At 39.2% G+C, this 16,640-nt stretch overlaps 2 protein-coding genes across 5 annotated transcripts in view; one reads left to right on the forward strand and one right to left on the reverse strand.

Annotated features, from left to right (window-relative positions):
- LOC143904226 (uncharacterized) overlaps positions 1 to 16,640 on the forward strand; it is a 470,020-nt gene that overhangs the window by 245,285 nt on the left and 208,095 nt on the right. The window lies entirely within an intron of this gene.
- Positions 1 to 16,640, reverse strand: part of Vn (membrane-bound neuregulin protein vein) — a 320,017-nt gene that overhangs the window by 219,221 nt on the left and 84,156 nt on the right. The window lies entirely within an intron of this gene.

Consider the following 16,640-nt stretch of genomic DNA (forward strand, 5'->3'; position numbering starts at 1 on the left):
ATAGATGTTTTCATCATTAGGTAACCACATAATCTGTCATCAATTCTGTTTTTTTGCCGACTTTTGTAAGAAAAATACAAGCCTGTAAATAATCCAAACAAAAAAAATATATATAAGTAAATGGTTGATTTTTGAAATTGAAATAATATATATGTTAAATTAGATCAGTTATATTATAACAGCTTTATGCTTAAAATTAAGTAATCATATGCAAAATTACAATACAGTTTATAAAATAAAAATAAATAAAGAATGTTTTACTTATAGATAAAATACACGTAGCTATCGTAAATGAAAAAAAAACTGTTTTAGCTTATTCATATATAATTTATTTAATCGTTCTTTTATTTAATTTTTAATGATAAATTTGTGTATATACAATATCTACGCGAGATGAGCGAAAAAAATTCGCGGAGCGCGAATTGAAATGTGAACCTGAAAACACTTTCGTACGCGAATACAATATTTGATTATAAATTTTGCCTATCGCCCGACTGGTGCACCGGTCTTCCAGTTGAAGAAGCAACGTTAATGTAATCGTATCATCATCAGATGTGGATTTGTCTTCGCGCAGATACGCTCATTCCCGCAAGATAGAATCATCGCAATACGGAGCGGGCGAATACGGCTTCGTGCGAACCGACAATTTACAGAGAATTTACATAAGGCGAATAAACGTTATGCTACGTGCTGCGATGTGAGTAAGCACTCATGGGAAAGAGGCGCCCGCGCCGCGAAGAAAGGATGGGTTACGTTACGTTACCTCGCCTTGGGGACGCCATCGGCACTTTGTTGAGCAAAATAGATGCGTATACGCGACTATATAGGATAACTTTAACTTCATCCGTCAGGGAAGTAGGTAGCTTTTCAGACAGGCACTCGGTAAAAATATACGATAACACACGAAAGCTACACGCAATATAGAAAATAGTGTTATTTGAAACTATAGACCTATTCACGGCAATATATAGCGAAAAGATATATTTTCAGTAAAAATTCAGACATATATTTGAAATCAGAAAACTGTTTGAGATATTAGAATGGAACCACAAAAAATTAAAAGTTAGCGGTCACTCATAGTATACATCGGTATTTTAATCAGCGACGTTCTTTCAAGCACCCCCTCGACATAATCTGTCTTAAGGCATTCCGTGTAAAAAATATCCTCCTCCGTGCGTTTAAAAAGTGCTGTCGGTTCTACGTCGAGCAGCCTATACATTTCCAGGCCACTCCACTCCGGCACTCCGGGTACTCCAGATCCTCTCTTTCCACCTGAGGATCTCTCCTGCAGCATCCCCCGCATTCTGCCCTCAACCCCCTTGGCACGGCTCGCTGTTTCTCTTCGCTATTCCCTCGTAAAGCTATATGGATCCGTCGCGGTATTCAAGAATTTCTCTGGAATTCCCGCAACCGGCTAAGGTACCTTCCCCGAAGCATCGAAATCGCGTGGGAGACGCGAGACAACCGGAAATAGATCGACTCCATTCCGGCGCGGAATTACCGCCTATGCCTCAAAGATAAACGCGACGGATTACCGACGTTGCTGCTTAAGACTGGCAGAAATAAATGATGGCGAAGCCATAATTTCCAGAAGATAAGCGAATATGGAATAGGAGAAAAATCAATACATATTTCTGGCGCTTATTATGCAATCTCTTTATTAACTGCGCGTTCATTAGCATGACTTTAGTATTTGAAATAACTTGGTTGTAGAAAAGAATTAATATACTTGGTGTTGTGCAGCATGTGTAATTAGATTTCTTGAAATTCTTATAAGATCTTTCTTTAAAAGGACGTTTTGGATTATCTGTATTCTGTAATAAATAATTTTAAAAAAGTACTTTTGGCAAACTTTAAATAATTTATAATCAGCTGAACGTAGCCAATCTATTTTTTCAAATTTCAAGAAATTTAAAAATAAAACGAAATTTAAGAAAAATGTTTTTTAAATGTTAAAATGACATTTGAGCTTTTATCGATTCATATTGACTTATACATATCTCGCTTAGATTTTTCTAAAAACGTGCGAATCTTTTATTTTATTAATTCTGTCTTTATTAATCGTTTTTGAAACTTGAACTTGAAGGCATCCATAAGTCTGAAATTTGCGTTATTAATTATTAAATTATTCTAGATTTCGCAACAATTTTTCTATATCTATTATCCTCGCTTACATGCGAACGATTTTTACTTAATTTAAGAATTTTTTGTACTTTTTAAAATATTATTTCTGAGCAATTCATATTTCACACAAAAAGATGTAAAAACCAAACGCAGCCGTGAAACGTTGTTCGTGAAATCCGAGAAGCATGTTCTTCGATCTTGTTAGACCGAACATTTTCGAACTTCATCCGGTGCGAGCCATGATTTCCAATTTGTCGAATCGTAACCGAGGCGGCACTTTTACACGGCGTTTGTCTTACCTCCAAGGAGGTGGGTAAAATTTTGTTAAGGATGGAATTGGATCGGTCACGCTTTGTGTCAATTTTATCCTTCTGGCGCGTTCGTCTTTGTGCTGAGTGAGGCGAATCGCCAGACGGAGAGAGAATGATGAAACGCATGCAGAGAGGAGACTGCAAATGAATTACAAAACTGCCGCAGGAGGTAGCGCGAATTATCCACTGAGAAAGCTGACTAAGGAAAGCGTGATTAGCTCGCTTTATTTCTTTCCTTGAGCGAATTGTGTTTTCAGAATTCAGGAGGAAGTAAAAGCGCAATCGAAAAAAAGAAAAGAGCAAAAAAATAGGTGTCAAAATCATTACATCTCACTATATGATTAGTTGATTATCTCATTGACTAACAAATCGTCGTTGTTTCACGCACATAATTCTCGTCATTATTTGACTACCATTTACTTGTTTAATTTCATCGGGCAATTTATCTAGCTGAAAAAAAATATTTGGCGGACATTAAACAGAATATATTAGCGATAACTTTCTGTATTAAATATTCTTTTGACGTTCTTTTCTCTTCCTCGCATTAAGTTACTAAATCAAGGGATAACGCTGAGCTGATTTTTCAGAGTCGTCGCTAAGAGATAATGTAACGGCGAGCGCTGCGTTTGCGCGAGGACGCAAATTATCCCAGACGTTATATCCATATTTTACACACCCGGTGCCGGCTAGCGCGCGGCAGCAATCCGTAAAGCTCTTTCCTCTCGCTCAAAGAATTTCTCCTTACTCAAAAGTGCAAACGGGGGAGGGGGGGAGAGGGCTCGTACGAGCGGGAAAAAGGGATATTCGCCGGTTACTATCTCGGCCATTTAGGGGATTACGCGGCGAAGTGGTCCGAAATGGGAGGATAGAAAGTGTGCCGCAGGAATCCGCCCGGAAAATCCTCTCTTTTTGAGTTTTAAGGCCTATAACATACTGCGCGAGAATACGTCTTCCGCGTGTTCGTATTTCACTCATTTCATGAAACGCTCGATTAAATGCGATGATTCAAACGAGCGTAATGCCGGCCGGCCGACGCTGAGGAAATGAACCTAAGCGGATACCGACATCTGAAAAGTCTACGCACGCTATCCGTCGCATTAAAATTAATGAATCCTTAGCCCGCGAAGTGAGTCATTAATTTATTCTCAACACACCCTCCATGCCATTTTGTGGTTCTTTCCCTTTACATCAGGTCTCATTAAATTTACTATCAATGCTTGTAATAAAAAAGAGCGTTGTACAACTCAAAAACAAGTCAACAAATCAGACGATGAAGACTAAAATTTTCTACTTAATATATACTATATAATTTCGCAACGTAAACAAACGACTTATTTAATGTGTTACTATAGCATTATATAATTGACGAAATTATATATTGAACCAAATCGAACTAAACAAATGCGGTTTGCTGCTTCAGCCTTTCTCTCGTCAGTCTCGAAATAATTATCTCACGAACTGTCGCGGAATAGAGAAAGTTTCCAGGGAAAAGCGAAAGCACGCTTCTCTGAGCTGTCGGCTCGCTCGGGACTCTCGGTAGCGGTCACTCGAAAGCCGCACGATTTCCGCAAGCGGCACGATGCGGAACCGCGCGCGCCAGAAGCACAGACCCGTACGCTCTGGCGTCCGTTTATTACCGTTTTCCTAAATTGATTTTCAATTCTCGTGGGACGACGCAAGGACGAGTGAAACAGGGGTATGTCGGTGGCGTTCGCGATTGGGGTAGCTACCGGAGAATCGACTGGTTGATAGAAACCGGGAGGAGGGGGGGGATAGAGGAAAGGGTATGCGGGTAAGGTCGGCCGACCGGAGGGTACGGTTCGACCAGGCTCTATCGAATGCTCGGTGACCCGTAAGGAAAACGCGAATGCACGAGTTCGGTAAACAGCACCGGCGTCACGTGCGCGCGGGACGAACGAAGAGCGAGAAGCGAAGAAGAGAGAACGGCCGCGTGACAGCGAGAAATGCGAGAGCGGAGGATTCGGATGAGAGAAACGGTCAAATGAGAACTGGAAATAATTGAGAAGGGGATGAAGGAAGAGAGAGAAAGAGAAAAGATCGCTCGATTGAATCGGCGAATATCATGACGAGCATGAAGCAGAAAAAAGACATGCGAAATATTGTCGAAGTATATGAAAAATTAAAGAATGAAAACGAAAGCAGCAAACGTTTCTTTCAATCGAGTATGCAAATACTCGACCAGCTAATGTGGAAAATATCCTAAACAACATGTTCTCAGATATCTTGTGACGTTATTGTATAAAAAACGGTAAATCCCCTACTTATGATTACCATGATGTACAAAACGAATGAGTGAACTATTTATTTTTACTTAAATTAATAAATGGACATAATTTAGAAAATAATCTAAATTCTACGGAACTCATATCTATATAGCAAAATATACAAATTCTTCGGCACGTTTATCCTCATTTGTTGCATACACTGTAAGTTTCTGTTTGAATTAGTTAGGACAAAATGTGCTTGCATTTACATTATTGTATATTAATTGATATCAATACAATAGGCAGGTCACTTAATCAGCGCTATAAAAAATAGGTTCTAACGAAAGGGAACAGTTTACAAGAAGAAAGATAGTTCAATATGAAACATTACATTGGAGAAAGGTGAAGGGAGAAGTAAAGGAAGAAAGTAATGGGAAGGGCATGAAGCAACGATGCGTCGCGTTGCATTCACCACCGTATTGCTTCGTTGCATCTTCCCTCCGTCCACTCTAACACCGCGCGCCGCGACCGCGGAAGAAACGGAAGCAACGGAAGAATGCGTGCACTTTTTTCTCGTTTTTCCTCCCCGTCTCTTTCTTTCCCACCTGAGAAACCTGCGAGAGAAGAAAGGGTGAAAGGCGACGCCGTATATCTCAGACGGCGCGCGTCCCTCCTCGGCTCTATTTATCCGTGCCTGCTTTTCTTCCGCCACTTTTATTCTGTTTAAGGTCGAAGACGAGGCAGGAAACAGACGGGCAGGACAAGAGGGGGGGGGGCACCGAGAAGAAAAGGCGCGGTGCGCGATTGCAAGTTTAATGATAACATAACAAAAGACGTATACAACCACGAGAAAAATACGCGAAAGTGTAGTCCTTAATTTTTTTCCGAAATAGACGACGCGACGCGACGGTATATATATCTTTAATGAGAGACACGTATATTTTTGAAACGCCACACTATCACGCTCTGTTTTAATTAGCTTTCCTCTGCAGCGACACGTCGCGCATCCGTTTCGACTGAAATGAAACCACCTCGGAGCGATCTCGTTCTTTTTATAACTTCGTAACTTCATCTTGAACCTTTTTTCTCGCACGAAGTACAAACCCGCGGAAAACTATGAAATCGCGAATAATTTGGAACGTGATCTGAGATTAATAACGCAGGGAATGATTCTCGCAAAAGTGAATTAATGTTTATATAAGACATAAAAAAAGAAAAAAATAAAAGCAGCCCTCATCAAGATATTTGAAAAGCTCAAAGTAAGAGTGGACTAAGAGAATTGACATTTTATAAATAGTTAATTTTAAATATACAAATCTTGGTTTGAAACAATGATCAAGTTATCAGCTATTTGATATATTTGATACGTTATAGATACCCGTGAATAATAAATAATAAAAACCGACATAATGAAAAGAGGTAAGTTTATTTTATCTCAATACTCTCTTGAAATTTCAATATTAAGTAACTCTATTAACATTCATAGTTATAGTTATCGTTGAGTTTCCTTCCATCGTCTTTATTTATCCTCTCATTGCTCGCGAAAGAGGCGCCTCGAAAGAATGGAATAAAAGAAATAGCGACTGCTCTTTGCATTTATTTCTAACTTCCAGCTTCTCTCCGGCTTTTCTTTCTTGCTCTTCCGGATCGTGGACAGACTGTCCCAGAAAATCCGGCAACCGTCGACTACGGAGCACCTGATTTGCAAGAAACTTCAAACTCGGGAATTTGCTGCCCCCTTTTACAAGTGCCTTTCGCGTACCCTCTTTCTCTTTTTCTTCGGAGAATTTCGTGACGATTCCTCCGTGAAAAGCTTAGATATTCATTCCGTGACAATTTCACACTTGAGAAAATCGCGATAAAGTGCCCCACGGATAATTTGTACGTAATACATATCGAATTTTATCTCGATCATATATATTTGACGGTAATAATTTAATTTAATAATAATAGATGCGCGATCGGAATGTAGTAAAGTTGATTAAAAGCGCGAGAAGCATATTGCTACGCGTTACGTGAGAAAGTGCGTTGAAAATTGGAGCAACATTAAAAAGCAAATATAGTACGAGTTAATTAATTCGTTAATTACGACCGGCCCGATTGTGGTTCGACATTTAATCGTTTAATATTTAATCGTTAAATGAGTCGACCAGAGGGATAATTGTGCTTCCGGAACGGTAAATTATAGCTCTACCGAATTATAGCAAAAATATTATGTATGTACCATGTTGGTGGCAATGATTAATAATCTTTGACTTTGGGCAATTCGCTTTTAAAACACTAAATTTCAAAAATAAAAGATTAATAGTCGTGAATAGTGCGCGCGCGTGTATGTGTAAAATCAATAACACCATTTATTAATATCTGGATAATAACAGATTAATTGATTTTTTAATAACTTAAGACTTAAATTATGCGGTTAGCTTAAAATGGGCTGCCGATATCTTATTTTCAGAAAAATATATTTATATAAATTTCCAATCACACAGAAATACATTTTACGATCAGGTGAAAGTTTGAGGTATTAAAATCGTATATATTATTTCTCAGGCGGGCACCCTGATAAAAATGCAGTTTTCGTGCAAAAGTAGGCGATCGCAATATCCGTACGATATATCGATGTCACTCGCTATTTCCACACGGCCGCCATGTATACGTCGTGACAGGGGCAAGTCGCGGTATAATTTCAGTGAGATCAAATTTCGATAGTACGTGGGTAGTCTGAAAAGTTTTGAGCCTTAAACATTATTTTTTCGGTCAAATTCGGTCAGATTTTTCAACATAGTCTCTTTTTAAGTCGATGTTAGGCTCAAAACTTTTCAGACTACCCTCGTATATGTCGAAAAAAAATCTAAATTATCGTGGTTCGTTATATAGTTCGTTACAAATGTTAAATCGAATGTCGATTATCTGACATTGTTACCAATAGCCTAAATGGTTCCTGCATTAATGTTTATTTTTATGACTATATACTGCTAATATATATACTGTTATGTTTTATTATTTTACAGCTAAATTTAGTTTTTATTATTATAAATTAAAGCAAGAGTTAAAGTTTATCAATGTCTTTTCGTTTTAATGTTTCTCATTTAATAGTATGCTTTTCACTTTATGAAATATTCGTTCAAAAGGTAAAATATTAATCAATTGGAAGAGATTAGATGCATTGTCATTTTCTTTAGTAAAAAAAAAAAAAATTAGCGAAAATAATTCTATTGTTTAAGAAAGGAATCTAATTATCTAACACACACAGTATACGCCTTAACAGATTTGCTGCACTTATGCATTTCCTTTAGAGATCATTTTGCAGCATCGAAATCCGAGCTTATCGAAATTATACCAATTTCAATACTCGCTCATGGTCGTCAGCAGGATGGTGGAGTCTCCGGTGGCCATTGTCGTTGGGCTAAAAGACCATTGCTGGCACAGACCGGGTGGTGCAAGAAACGGCGGTAAACGCATCGTCAGGAAGCCGGACGATAGGAGCATACGCGTTTCCGAACCGCGCGTTTCTCGTTTCGCCGAGTTAATTCTCGCGCCAGCCGTCCCCATCGCCGCGGATAGTTAACTACGATGAGAGTCCCAGCATCCCGACCGACCATACATTGCTTCCTCGGTGCGATCATTCGTCCGCGCATTGCATCGCATTTAGCTCGAAAGCCCCTCGAGTCAAATCTTGGGTGATCCGTCACTTTCACGTGACGGGAAATATAGAAGATACAGAAACTTACGCTCTTCGACTTCTCTCGACGTTATAAGTTTAAAACGCGGCCTCACATGCTCCTTAAAACGAGGCCTCACCTTGTATTTTCAAATAAAAGCAAAAATAACTTCTAATATTTTTAATCCAATTTCGAAGCAAAAAAATACAGCCAATATATATATATATATATATATATATATATAGATGTATCAGTAAATATATTGTATGTGACTAGATCTATATGTATGTATGTATGTATCGGTAAAACACAACAACAAAAACAAATTCTAACGTGTTTATTTTTTGTACTTCAATCTGAGCGTAACAAACAGAAACCCCTGAGGGTTTTCCCCCCTTGTATCTGTTCAATGTAGTATTGGAAAAAACCATAGAAGATAAAAAGAAATTTTTCCCCGTGAAAGTTGGATAGGTCTACAGGTACTGTAAAAAGTTCAAAAATTGTAACAGACTTTATTCCCAATACCTCTTTTACTACAATTTTAAATTCTTTTCGTATCATGTCTTTTACATTATGTTCGTAGTTCGTACAACCGATTTCTAATATTTTACCACATATAGGTTTTTCATGGAAACAGATCAATCCAGTTAAAGGAAAGATCATCCAATTAACAAATACCAGCGGTAAATAGTTTGGAAATCCGATCTGTTCTCCCGCAGGCTGTGCGCGGAAAAATTTCGTGATACCACAAGAGATAACAGATCAACGATATAACGATTATTCTCGATATTTCTCGCTGGAACTGCGAGTCTAAATATCGCGCAACGATAATTATGCAGTTTCGCTGCGCCATGATAATTTGCACGCTCGCGAGGAATTGTCGCAATTAGCGCCGCAGCAACGCGATACTTTTATTTACTTTTCAAATCAGCCAGTATATTTCCATTTCGATATAACGATATTTCAAAACGTTTTTCGAACCAATCATCCTTTACGAGCGATGGGCGAAGTTGAATTTAAAATTGTTGTCCGAAGAGAAAATCATACGCGCGCATTTTAGTAACGAGCTCGAAAACCAATTGCGTTTAATAACAAGCAATCTGCCCATCGGTATTGCATTTAATCGCTCGTGCGCATTTCGATGTATGCATATAAAAAGGTTGCAACTGCAAAAAGCGTATAAATACCGTAATCGTGCCGGTTAAGAAATATTTTTAAATATTTTAACCTTCGTGGCACTGTATGTGTGTATGTGTGAATTTTTTAAAGTTAATTTTACTCTTCTATATTTGGTGGACTTTCGGTTGTTTAATCGCATGTTAATTAACTTGATTAAGTTAAGTTTATTAAAACTTTATTGAGAAACCAACTAAAATCTATCTCAAAAATGTTTAATATAAATAAGATATTAAATAACTTTGAGAGAATGGGTATTCCAATAGAACTCTTGAAGACGAAGATATCTACTTCGAATTCGCCGAAGAAACCCTTTGTCGGCCCAAAGAGACGACTTCCGGGACAGCTTGTGTATGCAGTGTGCAAATGTTCCGAGTTCCGGCGCTACGGCGCGCGAACACGTGTGAATTGAAAGTGGCGCGAGGGAGGAGGATACACGTGCATGCAAGTAGAACCTTAATCCAAGATTGCGCCTCGAGGTCTCGCGAAGAGCGGCGGCGGAGCGGGTGAGGCGGTGGGAGGGGGGGGGTGTCGCGACGGGGTTTTCCCAGGAAATTGGGAAGATCGGGGAGTCTCCCAAGAATTCCGTCGAGTCGCGCGGAAAAAGGCGAAGCTATACCCCTCCGTCGTCGCGCCACTCCGGGGATCCATTCAGCGGCAGACGTTGGTATAGGCACCTTGGCATAGATATCCGATAAGATTTCTCCCGGGATGTGGCCCAGGACGTCGCCATGAGGATCCTCCCGCCCGCTCCTCTCAAAGCGACGAGACCGACTTGATCGCGGAACCGGGACACGTATGGCAGGCGCGCGTGCGTCCGGCATTTAAAATTATCGGGATAGACTCTCTTCCTCCTTCGCGCGGACTACATCAACTACATGGGAACATGGGATAAGTCGATCGAACTTGTTCGACCTGGAATAATTTTCACAACTTTTACCGCGAGCGAAAATTGCGTGTTGAACGCGTGATTATTGTATGAATAATATTGTTAATATAGTCGAGCCGTCATTTCATTAGGGTATTATGTTTAAACATTAGTGTTTACGTCACGTCACGTGTGAAATACTGGTTATTAATGCATATCGATATGATAAGCGAATAGATAATTATCGGTATATTTTCATAGGCAGTGAATTCATTCTTAGATTGACTTTTTATTTAGGACCTTTCATCCAAGTTTAGCGAATCGTGACGTAAAATTACAGTCCTCTAAATATTTAATTGGAAAAAAAAGAGATCCAAATTTTATAAGATGTAAAATTATTAGCTAAAATTCTCCTAAAATTCGATATGCACATATACTTGATGAATTCAAGATTACCAACAGAAAATCTAAAGATACAAAAATTAATATTGTAATTTCGAGTTGCAGAAAAGATAAAAAGAAATTTATTTGTATTTGTATTATAGTTCAAAAATTAGAAAGAGTATATAGAGATAACGTTAAATTACCTTGTATTCCGCGACCTAAATATATTGAAACAATTTTTATACAAGTCGCGCAAAAAGTATAGTCCAGGTCTCAAGGGGTTAATCTGGGGATCGCAGCGACGTGGATTAATTCGCCGACGTGTAACGCTCGCACGTGCCGCGCGAGTAAAACACAACGTGGTCCCGCGTATCGCGCTTTTTGCGATTCAAATCTCCAGTCGGGTGGACTAATGACCGAGGAAGAGCTTCTCCAAGGGTGGGTCGTCGAGGAGCGAGACAAGAGACGGCTCCATGGTGAGATCGACATGCGAGTCGTTAAACTCACCCCGGAGACCGTAAACTACCGTGAGAGGGTCGCGTCGAGGGGACAACGATGTTCTTCTTCGCAAAGTGCAAAGGACACGGAACGACAGGGACGACGAATCGTCCCGGGTGGATCGGCGGACAAATAAATATAGATCGTAGATCGAGATTTGGAGTGAGTTGAGCGGGGGATAAGCAATGATATAGTTAAATTTAGATAGAAAACAATAAAGTTTGAAGTTTAGGCTTTCAATCGTCAAAGATAATATCGTCAAAGAGGTATGCTAGTATGTATTTTATAGAACATATAAATAAAAGATATTCCAAAGACATATAAATATAACAGAGAAATATAAGTGTTTTAAGTTATACGAAGTGTTTCGTACTTCTCATGCTTTTCTTTGATTTATGGATTTTTTGCTCAATCTGGAATCGCTTTGTAGCGACAATTGAATTGAATTAAGCTTTTGACTTAAGACGTTTATAATTCAAAAACTATTTATGTTTTGTTATTCTTAAGGACAAAGAGATCTAAGGAAATACGGAACACACAATGTGGACTCTTCTGTTGCAGTATAACAAGCAACAAATTCTTTTTAATATCAGTTTAGTTGTTGCTCCTACTTAGAACGTCTTAAAACCAGGTTCAGATCTGAAAAGGTTGCGATGCGCTTCTGAATTCGATAAGGGCGAGAAAGAACCTTGGCTAAAACTCCGGCAAAAAAAAGCAAGTAGACGAGAGGAACCGGTAAGCCTAAAAGGACTTGATTTTTCATTATGTCGCAGAGAGAAAAGTCTCCTGCGAGATAGAACAACTAAATTAACGTCGTTAATTATACCTCGTGATAAAGTGCGGAATAAGCATAGATGTGTAGATAACAGAGCGAGACGGGAATCAAATTGAAGAACAGGGATGAAAGGAGCGCAGGAATAAGTGTAATTTATCGTATGCCGAGTATACAGGGGGGGGAAGAGTGGTAAACGCGGTTGTCAAAGAGGACGGAACAGGCTGCTGTTTAAGCCCGGACAGACGCGAGAGCGAGGCAGAAAGGAATAAAATGCGATGCGGAGGATAGCGCCCTCGGTACGAACGAGTCAAGTGAAAAGTGTTGTGCCAAACGTAGGCCGCCGCAAAAAGAGAGTAAGATTAAACTCAAAGTCGAGGAGTTCGTTTAATCTCCCATTTGAATAATGGGCGACGGCGCGGGTCACGAACACAACCGGCGGCCTGCCAACCAGCTAGTCAGCCGCGGCCGACCAGAGTGGCTCTAACAAAATTATTCTGCCCACTTTTGTAAATGACCCGCCGCGGGCTTTTCTGAGCACTGCGGTTAACAGACGTTCGACCTTCTTACACGCGTACAACCCTCGTGACATCGAAAGGCCTTGTTAGCGGCTCACCGGTGTTGTGAGAGTTCGTCACGACCCTCGTTTCGTGTTATCGTTTTGCGGTGCTCTTGACAATCAAATTGAAAGCGGCTATCACTCATTGCGTTTCAGAAAAAGAGAGAGAAAAATAATTTTTAACGTGAATACATCTATAAAAGTTAATTCCACTAAAAACCTTTGTCATTTTTAATTTAAATATTTATATCTTATTTAAATACTTAATTTTATTATAAATATCATTCTAGTAGTAATATTTTAAGCCGTTTCTGCTAAATCGTTTTATTTTGTATTTTATTAAAAAGAACATTATAAATGATCATAATTTATAAAACTACAATCACTATAACAATAATTTCAAGCTAAAGCGTTCTAAATACTTGTAATTAAAAATGCAAAAATGCGCATTTAAATTACGTAAATATTGAAATTAAATAAAATCATACCAAATAAATAAATTTCCGCTCAAATCAAGTTTCTACCAGAATCAAACAATGATCGAATAGACTGGTCCGCTTTGATGAACACCGTGCGGAATTCGAAGTCGACCATCGTCGATAGCTTGCATTAAGTTTTGACCAGTACCGTGACGCGCGCGCCGAGGACTTCAGCATCGTCAGTCCGACGGCTGATGCGCTTCGGCTGACAAAGTCCTGCGACGAAGGCGCATCCTTCCTGGCCCGGGCTCGCCCAGGCTGACTAACAAACCGCGCTTCATTAAAACATGGTAACCCGCTGAATCGGCGGTAATTGAATCGACGACTGTCTATTGGACTGAGTCTTGGGCTGCGAGCCGCGGAGTAACTTTCGGCTCGGAAGTTCGGGCCGCGTGGCGGGAACGGATGTATGTGCGCGCTGATGCTATAGCTGCGTTGCTTCGGCGGATCCGGGGAAGATCAGAATTCGAAACTCCATTCGGTCTGCGGCGACAACGTCAGCCGGAGGAGGGATGGATGCGTGCAGCTAGACTCATCCAATGAACGTTTAGAATTTAATTCCCAATCCTAATTTTAACGATGCATTCTGTGAGTTAAATGTCCTTTTATGCGTAGAATTGCAATTTCTTAGCTGCAAAATTTATTTAACATCTTTCTTCAATCTACTCCATCTTAAATTATAAAAGCGACATTAGAGAGAGAAAATTAAAGTCTTAATCTTTGTGGCACGTTTCTAGATTGTATTAATATTGTTTCCGTTGTATAATTACACGAGAGTTAATTTGACATTTGAAAAAAATCTGCATTCTTGTAAACTAGAATGAAATTAAGTAATCCCATTCACAACAGAAAGATCAAGTTATGAAATAAAAATAATTTTGTTACATTTCTGATGTTGAATAGATATTGCATATCGATTGTATTGTATTTTAGGATTCCATTGCCAGGTGAAAAGTTAATGATGTTTGCTCGTTCTTTCTGACATATACCTCTCAGGGGGAATACGAGCGTAATCAAATCTCCATGCTCCGCGAAATTATTTATTTGCCTGTTCATTCGTGAATTCTGTTCCAAAGATATATGTTCGAAAAAATGCAATGCATGCTTACGATATCAATTTTCGCAAAAGCCATTCAATGAAAGGGCGGATTTATTTACGCACAGCGCCGATAACAATATCCGTTGTATATAAATAAATCGTATATGAACATCCTCAATGTTGCACACGACTCGCCCGTGAGGATATCAAGCGATGCAACGAATGCATTGTCGATATCTCCCCTCCCAACCCCCCCACCCACTCCTTTTATTCTTCCTCTTTCAGCTGCAACGAGCTGGCGAGCGGGAATACTTTCATATATCGTGGAACTACCGTCGTTTAATAATGGAAGGGCAAACATTCAAAGTCGAGCGACGAAGTAGACAAGCTCCTCAAAATGCCAGACAGACGTCGAATGCGAGAGATCGGATGTGGATACGTATGAAGCATGAGCGGACCCCTTTTAACGTCGCTTCGGGTTTCGAATATTCATGAGCCTGCTCGCAGCCATCGAGAGAATCCGCACAAATGTTTCCGGGTTAATATTTGAGATCTTACGTCGGTCGGATCCGCGCAGACTCGTCTCAGTAGAAAAAGGAAAGGGAAAAAAAACTTGGAAGAACTCGCCGCCTTCGCTCGCTATGAATCACGGTGCCTCTCGCATTGATTCGAGTTCCATCTCTGGTCTTGTTACTTAAGGCGCCCGGTGAGATTAGCGGAGAAACGTGTTCCGTCGATGTAGTAATATAAAAAATCGAACCGAGCGATTTTTGTAAGTTGTTCGAAAGTTATATCTTCTTAACTGTCTAAGTCGATTTTTTCTCATTAAAAATATAGCAAAATAAAATAACAACTAATATTTAGCTCGAAGTTACATGAAAGTGAAATACGTTCTTGTAGAAACTAACTTTCAGGAATCCAAATGCATAACAAAACCACATTTCTCGGTTAATTTTAGTTGGAAACTTTTCTTTTGCTATCAGTTTTTATATTTTTATTCCGAGAGCAGTTTAAGGCGTAATTAGCAAAGTATTTAGCATTCAAATTAAGTAATAATTAAGACAAATCATTGTGCTTCATACAATCTTGATTAACAAAGAAACATATGTGTTCCCAAATCTTTTTGTAACTGAAATATTCAGTGGTTCTCGAGATCATTACATGTATCTATACACGTGTATTTTCGACTTCATTATTACATAAAGCTTCTATAAAAAAATACCACAAAGAAGACACATTTTCTTTCCAACAATCTGATGCCATTAGTATGCACACAATGTAGAGATTTTCTTCATCAATTCCGCTTTTAATATGCTATAGATATCGTATAATACACTAAATCCGCGAGCGAAATGAATGTTCTACTAAGCTATTTGTTCCACCTTTCACGTTAAAGTTGGATCGAAAGAGGCAGAAACGGCCGTAATCGTAGGCGATTCGACAGATGAATCTCTGCGCAAAATTGAGGCGCTAATATCCTGAAGAAATAACTCTGCACGCCTGCTATTCCCGATATTTATGGGAGATAATTTAATCGACAGCCCTGATTTTCGCCGCGTCCATTTCGCATTAGAATTTCGATAGCGCCGCGAATATAACGGCATCCGGTGTCTCGTTACTCGTCGAAGAAATGCCGAAAATTTCGGCGCTCCCGAGCACCTATCGCCCGATAACATCCTGCGCGCGAAACTCCATAACTATGCAAATAATATACGACAGGATTTCGAGGTGCTCGGAGGTGACTCCGCGTCCCGTGCGGGAACGCGGCACTAGCTTAATTGGAAACTCGCGGATATCGGCGAAATCCACTTAATAATATTACACGCGCGGGCGCGATTTTCGCTGGAAAATTATTGTTTTTGAATTATATGCCGCGGAACGACGTAAAAGCGCGACTTATGAACTCGCGAGAGTTACCGATTCTACTCGAGGGAAATTATCCGTCTAAAGTGGAAACGCATCATTTATGCGCGCCGCGGGATCATTATCTTCGTTTTCAATTAACAAAAATTAATTTTAGACGTTAATCACTATTATAACACGTCATCATAAATTTGTAAGTATAATATACCAACTTTAATAAAACGTAAAAAATTGTCATTTGCTTTTACATTAGTTCATGATCAATATCAATCGAATATATTAATCTTTTGAAACTGTTTTATAAATTATATCTACGTGTTTAATATCTATCGTATAATCATTACTTTACTTATTTCTTCGTTCGGAATATGGAATATAAACAATATAAACAGTCCTAAAATATAGTTTTCCAGCAATTTATAGAAAAAAAAGAAACGAGAGAATCAAAAATTGTTTTGTAGATCATGAAAATTATTCTGAATTTTGTAGATTTTAATATTATTCTCGCATTCGGCACAATTACGCTCAATCAATCCCGTACGTTGGACAGCTCGTTAAATGAATAATTAGAGATTAGATGGAAGATGATCTCGAAACTGGCCATTCCCGGCATATTCATATCCGATCGTCCGATCGGACCATTCTGGAGGCTGACCCACTAACGTCTGTCAATTAGGAAT

Source organism: Temnothorax americanus, unplaced genomic scaffold (assembly GCF_048541705.1).
Source record: "Temnothorax americanus isolate GAGA-0224 unplaced genomic scaffold, ASM4854170v1 Scaffold5, whole genome shotgun sequence".
Classification (NCBI taxonomy): Eukaryota; Metazoa; Arthropoda; class Insecta; order Hymenoptera; family Formicidae; genus Temnothorax; species Temnothorax americanus.